Genomic DNA, 13988 nt, shown 5'->3' on the forward strand with positions numbered 1-13988 from the left:
ACTACTAAAGTCCATCCATTATTAAGAATAATACAAACCTTAGAATCAAAATAAAACTCATTTATATAAAGCCAAACCAAAAAATTTGGCAGTTGTAGATGGGAAGAAACGTTGATATATGTAGTAAAAATACATGTTTCATCCTGTTTTCCTTAACAGGGGCGTCTTGCCCAGACTTCTCCTACATGTATCCAGCGTTGCCAGTGTTGCTCTACAACGAATATTTTTGATGGAACAGATTTTTTATACGGATTTTTACACGGATTCGGAGAAATGGTACAGATGAGAGAGATTTTTAACCCCTCTGGTATCTACTATTTCAATAATTATTTAAGCACGTTTGGACAAGAAGCACGCATAGATCTATTAGGTTGTCAAAAAAGTCCTGCGGTATTTTTTTGAATTTTCATTTGTTCATAAAATTAGTTACAATCATCTGTTTTAAGTCAAATATGCGCCGTTTTGTTCGATGACTTGTTCTCAACGAGATGCCAACTTCATAATACCCCTGTTATAGAAGCTCGCTTCCTTATTGGCAAAAAACTCGGATAGCCAATTTTCACAGGCCTCTTTTGTGGCTAACTTCTGACTACCTAGCTCGTTCGCCATGGACAAAAACAGGTGGTAGTCACTTGGTGCAAGGTCCGGACTATACGGCGGATGCAAAAGAACCTCCCATCCGAGCTCCCGGAGCTTCTGGCGCGTCACCAAAGAAGTGTGTGGCCTGGCGTTGTCCTGATGGAAGACAATGCGGCCTGTGTTTATCAAAGATGGCCTCTTCTTCATGAGTGCTACCTTCAAGCGGTCCAGTTGTTGGCAGTACAGGTCCGAATTGAGCGTTTGGCCATAGGGAAGCAGCTCATAATAGATTATTCCTTGACAATCCCACCAAACACACAGCAGAACCTTCCGTTTGCGACTACGACCGTTTGCGCTTCACGTTGTCGTAAGTGACCCACTTTTCATCGCCAGTCACCATCCGCTTCAGAAACGGGTCGATTTTGTTGCGATTCAGCAGCGATTCACATGCGTCGATACGGTCAAAGATGTTTTTTTGCGTCAACGTGTGTGGCACCCATACATCGAGCTTCTTTGTGAATCCAAGCTTCTTCAAATGGTTAATAACGGTTTGATGACTTATCCCCAGCTCTTGGCCGATGCTACGGCTGTTACTATGCCGGCCTTTCTCGGCTAATTCAGCGATTTCGTCGCAATTTTCGACGACAGGCCTTCCGGAGCGTGGCGCATCTTTGACGACCTCTACACCAGAACGAAAACGTTGAAACCATCGTTGTGCGGTGAAAATGGAAACTGTATCGGGTCCATAATCTGCACAAATTTTATCGGCAGCTTGAGATGCATTTTTGCCTTTCTCATAGTAGTACTGTAAAATATGTCGGATTTTCTCTTTATTTTGCTCCATATTTGCGACATTATAACTCACGAACGACTTAACCAAACAAAACACTGTCTAGGACTATATTATAGCGCAAAAATACCTTTCCAACAAGCTATAGTATGACTCGATACAATGAATACAACTAGCACTACGCGCTTACAACGACACCTCGCGGAAATACCGCAGGACTTTTTTGACAGCCTAATATTAGCTATAATCAGGCATACTAAATATTAGCTATCGATTGGACTCGAAATTTGCCGCACAAATTTTCTTTTATTGAAATTTTAGGATGAGGCTAAACGAATGTCCACCCTGATTCCACATATTTGAATTACTTAGAAAACAAAAAGTGAATTTATACTTTTTTTAAAATGAATTCGATGAAAGTAAACAATAATAGTCTTTTATGAGCAAAACTGTACAAAGAATTGACCTATTTTTAAAAATATTGTGGAAAAATAGGGTGCGGCTAAACGAATGTTTACCACAAAAAAAAGTTTGAAAGTTTTTGTTTTTTTTTTGTTATGAACGTGTTGATATTTCGACAGGAAAATTCGATGTTGTTCTTCGAGAGTGTTGAGGGAATCAAGAGTTTGAATGAATGTGACTCGAGGAGCTCATAATATCCATTATCATGTTGTTGTGCTAACGCTAGAAAAATATGGTGTCCTATTCGTTCTTGTGTCTCCTACCTTCCTTCTCTCTTATACTGCAATGTATGCGCATGTGTGAAAATCATGTTCTTCGAAATGTATTATCACTAAAACATGGAGCCCTGCGATGGTTCGCCAGCAGCACTATGCCGAAATTATAAAAGCCAAGTTTAGCAATCAGTATTTATATTTACTATGTTCAACATCAGACTCAATTATTTAGAATCATTTCTAGATCAACATTTTAGTAGCAGATATTGGATGAAAATTTTAATATTGTTTCGTAGTTTCATTCGCTTTTTTCCAGTACCATCGAAACATACGATGTAGTAATGTTAGTAATCAATCATACCGATTCTTCAACTTCGTTATGTTTGCGCGGACATTCACACTGACTTTGCAAAACCTTATACGAATACTAATTCGACATCACTTGTGGGGGGTCAGCATGAATGGATAGTGTGCTTGTAGTTAGAGCAAATCTTCTATTTGCTGGATTGTCACAGTGGGCTCGGCACTCTTAGTGCGCGATAAAATATCAACGAGTATTTAGTTTCTAAATCTGAACTAAATCTAAGATAAATTAGATAAGTTTTCTTTTTTTATACACACACATTAATTATTACTCATGACAACTCTACACGAGCTGAAGATTGTACAGCCCAGTGACTATTCTAACCTGGATTCCTCGAGTCAAGAGAGATGCACCACGATTGATATGAGGTACAGACTAGGACAGGCGTCGCTGATCAATGGTCAGTTGCACCCCAATAGGAAGTATCCTGTCGGCCACATATACATAGTACTGGAGACTGCAAAATCCCAGTTATGAGAGTCTTTGTAATACTAACCTCGAGTCAACCGCGAGTAATCGGTTACGGTTACAGTTGTAAGACAAAAATTGTCAAAATATTGGACTTTCGGTTCCGTCAGGCTAACGCCACATGTGCCTTAATAAAACAAATATTTTGGAAAAAAATGATCTAAATTAATAAAAAAAAATTTTCATTCTTTAATTCTTTGATTTTTCATGAAAAGTACGTGTGATAAATAATTGAATATATATATTTATCTGAGGTTTCCCAAAAATAACTTTTTGCCGTTGCGATTGAATTCCGATAAAAGTATTTACATACGGTGCATAATAGAATATATAATCGGTCCAACTATTTTACAGGTTTTCCTTCTCAGGATACCTAAAGTTAATTTCAGCGGCGTTTCGTAACGCGAGACTTCAGGGTGTTCGTTTCGTCGAGTGGTCATTAGTTCGCGTTTACTTAATCACATTACTTACCTCTGTGAATCCTGATTACTACCTCTCCCTACTAACAACTATCCCTTCCATGATACTCGCTAGGGAACCACGATAAGAGGCGACCCTTCTGGCCTTCGGGCGACGAATATTATACTAACATTCCTTCCCTTGCCCAGGTGCCTGTAAAGACGTGGCCGGCGTTGTTATTGACCATTCAAAGTTCGTATCACCGAAATTTACACAATGTGAATGGTTTACTACTCCCGTCATTCAGTGTGTTTTTTGTGCAATTTCGCTGGTTCAGGGTAATCAAGGAGAGCTACAATGAATTGTACAGTCTACCCAAGCTCAAGCTCATCTGATATTACGAGATTTGAGTTGTTGAACTTTGGTGGCTTACTAACCATTTGTCCACCATCTGGGACAGGATGGCCCAATTCTACTCTATTTGGCGCGCCTGGGGAACGTTTGAGGGAATGTGTAATAGGTGGCTAACCAATCCAAAGTGGCCTTTGCCACTTTCTCCTCTCCTTCATCTTCATGATACTTTTATATATTCTGGGAGAGATGAACTTTTTTTTTGTGATATCAGCGATTAATTCGCATTTGAAATGACTTTGTTGTTTGGGGGCCAAATGCTCAGTAGTGGATAACGACTTACAATGTAATGTTTACTAAAGCTGACTTGTCACAGTGGGTTTCTGGAAGGCATAAAACCATTTTCATATATCTTTTGTTGTATTATGTAATAAAAAGAAGAACGAACAAAATTATTTCAATGCTTCTGACTGCTAAAGTCCATCCATTATTAAGAATAATACAAACCTTAGAATCAAATTAAAACTCATTTATATAAAGCCAAACCAAAAAATTTGGCAGCATATTCGTGAAAAGCGGTACGTAGCAATTATTGTTGAACAGCGGCACATATTAATACGCTTGTAAACAAAAATGTTGGATTCAAAATTTTTTGGCGTTTGATAACAAAAATGCCTCGAAAACTCGTGATCATCTGATAATTCTAACTGATAGAAACATAACGGAAGCGGAGGATAGAAGCAGGGGATCAAGAGTTATCCAGAATAAACGCTTCGAAGTCCTTTGACATTTCGACCCGTTGTTGTGGTGCATTTTGGACACGCATATGGGCATCTTACCTCGCTTATTTAAGAATGGCGTAAAATGAATGCGTTTAGAATTCTCGTTATTTCTGTTGGTTTGCCTATTCGTAATCGTTATTGTTTATTTCATTACAAAGAAAACAAACGTGGCTACGTTGTAGATGGGAAGAAACGTTGATATATGTAGTAAAAATACATGTTTCATCCTGTTTTCCTTAACAGGGGCGTCTTGTCCAGACTTCTCCTACATCCAGCGTTGCCAGTGTTGCTCTACAACGAATATTTTTGATGGAACAGATTTTTTATACGGATTTTTGGAAGAAATGGTGCAGATGAGAGAGATTTTTAACCCCTCTGGTATCTACTATTTCAATAATTATTTAAGCACGTTTGGACAAGAAGCACGCATAGATCTATCTTATTTAGCATGATGTGTGCAAGTGTTCATTCTACCACCATCAGCTGATCATTTTAACCGCACACTAAAATATATTTGATAATACACCTTTTTTTCTTTTACTGCAAAATGTAAAAAAAACCGCAATTACGCAATTAATGCAATTTAAAAATTGAAAGATCGACAGGTTCCTTCTTGATTTACAACAATTGTTGGCTTGTGCTGCTATATCCCCTTTTGTTTTTTTGTCCTCAGTAGCTTGCCTCATGGCTTGTTTAAGTTTCTTTTGTATTCGATGTTGGCTTGTCGGCATCATTGGGAATATCAGCACTTTAGACATAGTTTCTGTGTCCAGCACATTTGGGTAGTGCTGGTTTCCTTCTTGGACTCTATCATCGATGAACATTCACTGCTGTAACATGCACCTCCATCGATGCAGCTAAGGTTTGCTTCACGCGTCAGCTTGTTATCGGTCAGATTTTGGCGATTCTCGTGGTCTTGGTCATGGTCTCATGAAACGTACTTTCCGTCTTTTTTAATGCTTCAAGATTGTTGGATATATTAGGCTGTCAAAAACGTCCTGCGGTATTTTTTTTGAATTTTCATTTGTTCATAAAATTAGTTACAATCATCTGTTTTAAGTCAAATATGCCCCGTTTTGTTCGATGACTTGTTCCCAACGATATGCCAACTTCATAATACCCCTGTTATAGAAGCTCGCTTCCTTATTGGCAAAAAACTCGGATAGCCAATTTTCACAGGCCTCTTTTGTGGCTAACTTCTGACTACCTAGCTCGTTCGCCATGGACAAAAACAGGTGGTAGTCACTTGGTGCAAGGTCCGGACTATACGGCGGATGCAAAAGAACCTCCCATCCGAGCTCCCGGTGCTTCTGGCGCGTCACCAAAGAAGTGTGTGGCCTGGCGTTGTCCTGATGGAAGACAATGCGGCCTCTGTTTATCAAAGATGGCCTCTTCTTCATGAGTGCTACCTTCAAGCGGTCCAGTTGTTGGCAGTACAGGTCCGAATTGAGCGTTTGGCCATAGGGAAGCAGCTCATAATAGATTATTCCTTGACAATCCCACCAAACACACAGCAGAACCTTCCTGGCCGTTAATGAGGGCTTGGCCACCGTCTGAGCCGCTTCAGCGGGCTTCGACCACGACCGTTTGCGCTTCACGTTGTCGTAAGTGACCCACTTTTCATCGCCAGTCACCATCCGCTTCAGAAACGGGTCGATTTTGTTGCGATTCAGCAGCGTTTCACATGCGTCGATACGGTCAAAGATGTTTTTTTGCGTCAACGTGTGTGGCACCCATACATCGAGCTTCTTTGTGAATCCAAGCTTCTTCAAATGGTTAATAACGGTTTGATGACTTATCCCCAGCTCTTGGCCGATGCTACGGCTGCTACTATGCCGGTCTTTCTCGGCTAATTCAGCGATTTCGTCGCAAATTTCGACGACAGGCCTTCCGGAGCGTGGCGCATCTTCGACGACCTCAACACCAGAACGAAAACGTTGAAACCATCGTTGTGCGGTGAAAATGGAAACTGTATCGGGTCCATAATCTGCACAAATTTTATTGGCAGCTTGAGATGCATTTTTGCCTTTGTCATAGTAGTACTGTAAAATATGTCGGATTTTCTCTTTATTTTGCTCCATATTTGCGACACTATAACTCACGAACGACTTAACTAAACAAAACACTGTGAAGGACTATAAAATACCTTTCCAACAAGCTATAGTATGAATTGATACAATGAATACAACTAGCCCCATTCTTATGCGAGGCTCCCGCTCCTCTCGTGAAACTTGTCCCTCATCACCCACCCTTGCTGGTTGCCGTTGGCACAAAACTGTTTCAGGATATTAGTATTTCACCTGTAGTCGTTTCTAACGACTTTCGTAATGCTGACCATCGTAGTATCAGCCAGTTGTTCTCTAGCTTCAATTGGGGCGACATATTAGATACCGTTAACGTCGAGTCTGCAGCTGTTACATTCTCCAACGTCCTGGCATATGTCATCGATAGATATGTGTCAAAGAAGAAGTGCCTCCATACGTCCCGAAAATCATGGCAAACACGCGAACTTCGACGAATGAAATCCATAAAGAGGGCCGCATTAAGAAAGTTCACCAGATACCGCACACAAACTCTTCAATGCCAGTATGCGAGAATCAATCACGAATACAAACGTGTCGCGAAACAATCTTTCCTGAATTATCAGCGTAGAATACAGAGGAAACTCAAATCCCGCCCAAAACAATTTTGGAATTTTGTCAACGAGCAGCGCCATGAAGCTGGCCTGCCATCGTCTATGACGTTCAACGGAAATGCGGCCTCTACTCAGCAGGATATCTGCAACCTATTCTCAGAAAAACTCGCCAGTGTTTTCACCGATGAAACATTAACCGACGACTATATCAGGCATGCTGCTAGCTACCTCCCCCGTTCTAGCCAAACTCTGAATAGGTTCGACATCAATACGGAGATGATTTCAAGGTCATTCTCAAAGCTCAAAACGTCGTTCAACCCGGGACCCGACGGTATTCCTTCAGCTTTTCTCAAAACGCACATGAATGACCTATTGATCCCGCTGCTCCACATATTTCAACTCTCTGAAGCCACCGGTGTTTTTTCGACCTGTTGGAAACTATCGCATATGTTCGCAGTCCATAAAAAGGGAAATAGACGAGATATTAACTATTTGAGCTCGTCATTTTGGGACCGCTAGACGCTCTCAGCAAACCGTACATAAGTACTGACCATCACGGACTCACGACGGGCCGCTCCACCACCACAAATTTACTGTGCCTCACTTCTTACATCACCGACAGCATGTTGAAGCATGCCCAAACGGACGCTATTTATACTGATCTGACTGCAGCCTTCGATAGATTAAACCACTGTATAGCTGTCGCCAAACTGGACAGGCTTGGGATTAACGGCAACCTTCTACAATGGTTTCAATCATATCTCACTGGCCGTCGACTAGCCGTCGTTATAGGTGATTGCCAATCCCCTTTTTTTGCTGCTACGTCTGGTATACCACAAGGTAGCCATCTGGGCCCCTTGATATTTCTGATATACTTTAATGACGTAAATCTGGTAATTGAAGGTTCACGGCTATCATGTGCTGACGATTTAAAAATTTACCTTCAGGTCAGCTCGATTGAAGACTGTCGCTTCCTTCAACGACAGATGGATGCTTTTGCCGATTGGTATATTCTTAACCGAATGGAGGTTAACCCCGCTAAATGTTCTGTCATCTCGTTTTCGCGCACGAGACAGACCATATTGCACAACTATGTCCTGTTCGGCACGGAAATTGAGCGTGTCAGCGAAGTCAAGGACCTGGGTGTCAATTTAAACGTGCAACTCTCTTTCAAACCGCACATCACATACATGGTGAATAAAGCATCCAGAACTCTGGGGTTCATCTTCAGGATTGCTAAAAGTTTTACCGACATCTACTGTCTGAAGTCCCTCTACTGCTCCCTCACTCGCTCCATCTTAGAGTATGGTGCAGCTGTTTGGACTCCACACTACAGCAACGGTGTCGAAAGGATCGAATCAGTTCAACGAAGGTTTATAAGATATGCTCTGCGTAGATTGCCGTGGACTGACCCCCTCCGATTACCGAGTTACCAGAGTCGATGTCAGCTGATCAGCTTGGAAACTTTGTCGGTTCGTAGAGACACAGCCAGGGCTTTGATGATAGCTGATACCTTACAAGGACGCATCGATTGTCCCGGTCTTCTGGAAAAAATTAATTTCAACGTTCGACCTCGAGCTCTCCGAAATAACTTGAATACCATTTCAGTAATCTGAGCATTAACGACCTCGTAGAAATGAGTAGAATGGGAAACAACAGTGTTTATTGAGAATTCAGGCGAAAGGGCTGCCCAGTCCACAGTAGCGTCACGTCGCCTTCTGAAGTCATAATAGAAGATATCGTCTTGTTGTTGATTCGAGGAACGTCACATGTTAGAATAAATGGCTTATGATGTGCGTTAATCTTAAGGCGTGGTGCATAAATTACGTAACACAAAAAATCCGGATTTTGTTGTTATGAAGTAGAGCGTACACGTAGATAGCGTAAGTGCAATCACCGTCCTAAATGCCGCCTACAAAGTGCTTTTCCAAATCATGTTTCGTCTTTTATCCCCTCTTACGAACAGACTCGTCAGGTCGGCTTCATCGAAGGTCGGTCTACTACTGACAAAATCTTCACCTTGCGGCAGATCCGTTCCGTGAGTACAAAGTCCCAACGCACTAAGGTTGCCAACTAGAATTTTCGAAAATCAGGAAGAATTGAAATAAAAATCAGCCCGAAAACCCCGATTTTTTGGCAAACAATAGCATAATTTTTCATAGCCAGAATATGTTTGTTTTCCGTCGAAACAGATCAAGATAATTTTTGTTCACAGAGTCGATTAGTCGATTAGTTTAGCTGGTGGGATAGCACCACCCAGCCATGCTACTAAATAATTTGTCATGTTGTCAAACAGCCATTCCATGCCAAACCGATATAGTGGCTTTCATATTTTTGCGAAAAGTGGTTGTTTTGTTCTCTATCGCAAAATATTAGACCCGTATTTTTTTATTTTTTTTATTAGAGCGTTTTTTTCCCATTTTAGGGTGGTTCGAACAATCTACTTTTTTCTTTTGACGTATGACTACGTCTAATCGGAAGATATAGGGGTTGAAATGAAAATAGGCACTGAACAAGTAGGAAAAAATGCAAAATTTGGAACGCTTGTAACTCGAGCATTTCTCAATAGATCGCAAAGGTTTTTGCATCAATTGATAGGAAATATATCTACGCATCTATCATAACGAATAACATTTCATTTTTCTTGAGATAAAAAAATTGGATAATTGTGAAATATCAAGCATTGTCAAAATGCACTATGTGCCCATTTTTGATTAGTCCATTTTGTGCTCCTCAAATCGTACCGACCAAAACGGGCAACCATAGCAGCAGCAAAATACAATGAAGCACGATTGGAAAGGAAAAAGAAAAAAAAATGGGTGGGTTCTATCTATGATAAAGTGACCAGACGGTCAGAGGTCTAACGCGGGACACAAAAAACAAAACGTTATGCATATACATATGTTATGTGAACATAAACCATAGTTTAGCGAGTCTAAACTGATCTGTGTTATTTCTTTCTAAGTATCGGCACTCTATTGTGATTTTTCGGTGGTTTAGATTTTGCTTACGCCTGAAAATCACTCGCTCAATCAGAGTATTTACGCCTGGCAAGCCTGATTCAAATTCTACAATTTTCTTCAAATTACCGAATGGAATACTCGAAAATTCCAATTCATTTTTCATCAATTTTAGAGTTATCGTATGCATTAAAAAAAGGACTAATATCGGATGGCGATGAAAGATAATTTAATGGATCAAAATTTCCTTAAATCTTACCTTTATTAAGCCTACAACAAAAATGATTCGCTTGATGTTGATTCGCAGCAGCAGCACTGTCAAGCAATTCAAAGATTTTTTCATACTGAAAGCTCCACCCAACAGCGAAGGATTTGGACATTCTGAGACACTTTGTGTCCGCCAGATATAGCCGATCCAGTGTTTACAACATCATCTCCCTGTCGCTCCTTAAGCTGGGAGATAGAAGCAACCGGCCAAACGGTGAAGGAGAATCAGGCCAAAATGGACATTTTTATGCGGAAGCGTCAGACGAGACCGGCCGTATCTGAGCAGCAGGCAATCACACAGAAGGAGTAGCTTGAGATGCTGGTGAAAAACTTCTTTTCGTGCTCATAACAAAAGACGAGACATACTTGATGCTAGAATTCAACGGGTACTTTACGTTCCCCAGGTAAGCGATGACGTCGAATATATCATCCACATCAAGTTCTCGAAAAAGGTCCTTCTCTGACAGACGTGAAGGGAATGTCCAAGCCGCTCTTCTTTCGAGTCATATGGTGAACGGGTAGCTATATAGTACGAAGTGCTTACTGGAAGTTGCGAAGGTGATGTGGTCTTTTTGCCGAACGTGGGATCAGCCCATTATGTCAAAAGATCACTGGAGGATGGATCGGCTGGAGATAAACATTGTCGCGAAGACCGCCAACCATCCGAACATTCCCCAGCTGCGCCCTATAGAACAAATTTTGGGCGAATGGCCAAAATGGAGATACTTACGATACTTCATCAAACAACCCTGCCTCTTCCTGTCGAGTATACACTAGTTCTTCGGACTTATATAAAACGTTAAGTCCTGACCGAGGTAGGGGACCAAAGATGAACTTTTCGTCTGACTGACGTTGATCCCTGCGGATCAATAGGGGGCTTTTATAAAAAACATTTTCCAATTTTGTTGCTGTGGCTTCCAGTTGACACTCTCTAAACAAAAAGCCCACTGTCGGTGCGATGAAACCAGCTCAACGTATAATTCTTTGGATGCACTCTTGAACAGTCTGCCAAATAAAAGTTTTTTATTGAGGTTCATCCATTTAAAAAATCAACATAATCAAATATTGATATTGAAATATTGAATATATTGATATCGTGGGACATTTTCGTTTCTTTTGCCAAATGCGGGACGTAATCTTACGCGGGACATTTTGTTGAAATGCGGGACTGTCCCGCGTAACGCGGGACGTCTGGTCAGTTTAATCTATGATATAACCGCAAGGTTGACGTGGGACTGCCTTAGCTTAGCAATCATTTGTTTGTAGTGATTTAATTTTTGATTGAATAAACAATTTCCGATTTCAATTGAATTCAATATATTTGCTTTGGAGTAAACGATTGTATAATGCCATGTGAGGTCAATTCATGCATTTGGATACATTATGTTCTCCGTCACAAGTAAATTTAATGACAGTCCTTTTACGTTTGGTATGATGACATCTTGGTTTTGAAGTCTGTGTTAGACAAACACATTTCAGTCATAACAAAAATGCCCCCGATCTACATGTATTTGAAATTCCGAGTTCCGCAGACACCTTCGTTTAGAAGTCTGTAATAGGTAAATACATTTCAGCCGGAATAAAAATGCCCCCGAATTGCCAATTTCCCCGCGCTCCTTGGATTTAAAGTCTGTTTTAGAGAAATACATTTCAGTCGGAAGAAAAATACAACTGACTATCATGTATTTGCAAAGCGGATTCCCCCAGGCACATTGATTTTGATGTCCGTGTTAGGGAAACACAACTCGGTTGGAACAAAAATATCCCCTACTTGCATGTGTATTTGCTAAGCGGATTCCCACAGGTACATTGATTTTGAAGTCTGTTTTCGGGAAACCGTAAATCGGGACAATCAAAACTAGGCAGTTAGGGCGTTTAGATAACGCTTGACATTTCACAGTTATTCAATTGTTTATCTAATGAAAAATAACATTTTATTAATTGTGATAGAAGCGTATAAATATTCCGTATCAATTGATGCAAACGTCTTTCCGATCAAGTAAGAAATGTTCGAGGTATAAGCATTTCGAATCTTTCATTTTTTCCTGCATGTTCTGTGTTTAGGTTTTCATTTTACCCCCCATTTATTCCGGTTAGACGTAGTCCCACGTCAAAATGAACACAACATTGGTGGCAGTCTCACACATGCGTAATTGACGAATTTACGTTGGATTTACAACCAGATGGCGCAGCGAGTAAAATGAGGATGTTTTGTTTATGAAATTGTTTGTTATAAGTGTTGTAACTTTAATTTTTTTCAACTAAGTAAACGATGAATAGGGTGTTTTGCGCTGAAACTACTGCAAATTCTTCTCGTATCGGCCCCTACATAATCAATGATATCAGCCAATTTGATGTGATATCGATTTCATCGCAATTATCCATAGTATCAATAAGCGGTATGCATTATCAAACATAAAATTTTCGAAGATTATCTATGACTTTGGTCAAATTGCGTGTTGAAACCGTCGTAAATATACAAAACTCCAACTTTCTTACCATATACTGACGACATTCAATGACTGAAATGAATCTAAATTGAAATAAAATGAATAATCACCACCGAATCTTGCTTTTCAGTGCGTAAAATAAACAAACACCCTCACTTTTGTGGTTCTGAGCTCTATTGTAGATGTCGCATGAGCTGATTCAGCTTTGCGTAAATTCGTCAATTCTCGAGCCAGCCTGTCAACTTAAAAATCCGCGCTCCGCTACCGTAACAATCATTCTCATCCAAACCATACACCACATCGTTTCGCATCACATCACATCAACAAACCAACACAAGCAGCCTTGTCTGGACATGACAAAGGAGGAAAAGTGAAGGGAAAGGCAAAATCCCGCTCGAACCGCGTTGGTCTGCAATTCCCCGTAGGTGTATTCGCCAATTGCTCCGCAAGGGTAGCTAGGCCGAGCGCGTTAGTACCAGTGCACCAGTCCACCTAGTCAGCGTTATATAGTTTCGGCCGCCGAAGTGATCGAGTTAGCTGGCAAAGCTGCTCGCGACGATAAGAAAACCCGCATTCAGAACAGACCACATTCGGTTCGGTGGACATCAAGACAACAACAGGCAGTTGCAGCGAGTGGCGAGTGGCAAACGCAATCGCAAAACGACAGCAGGTAGCAGAAGAAAAAATGGGTGGGTTATATCTATGATATAACCGCAAAGTTGGACTTGCGTTAGCTTAGCAATCATTTGCTTGTATTGATAAAATTTTTGATTGAATGAAACAATTCCCGAATTCAATCAAATTCAATATATTTTCTTTGCGAGTAAACAGATTGAATAATTGCCATGTAAGGTCAATTCATGTATTGTGATAGATTATGTTTTTCGTTACAAGTAAATTTAATTACAGTCCTTTTTAGTTTGGTACGATGCCTAGGACAGAATATGTGAACGGAAGAATTATAAAACGATTATTTTATTTTACTTTTCTCTTTGAAGTTTGCATCTCTCAAGTGTACGTACTTCTCGATCCTCGAATTTGTTTGATTTGATGAACTTCAGGTACTCAGTGCCAGAAATTCAGAGAATAGAAGATGGGCCTGATTCTCGAATACACTTCACGGTGGAAACAAAGTAACCGTCACGCCATTGAACTACCATTTACGAGTTAGTGAAGTGTCGAAGATAATGAGTTTTCAGGCAGAATGAGCGCTTTTCAAATAAAAAATCATTAATGAAAATTAACTTCTTCGTATCAAACTGGTAT

The sequence above is a fragment of the Toxorhynchites rutilus genome, chromosome 2, assembly GCF_029784135.1.
Source record: "Toxorhynchites rutilus septentrionalis strain SRP chromosome 2, ASM2978413v1, whole genome shotgun sequence".
Taxonomy (NCBI): Eukaryota; Metazoa; Arthropoda; class Insecta; order Diptera; family Culicidae; genus Toxorhynchites; species Toxorhynchites rutilus.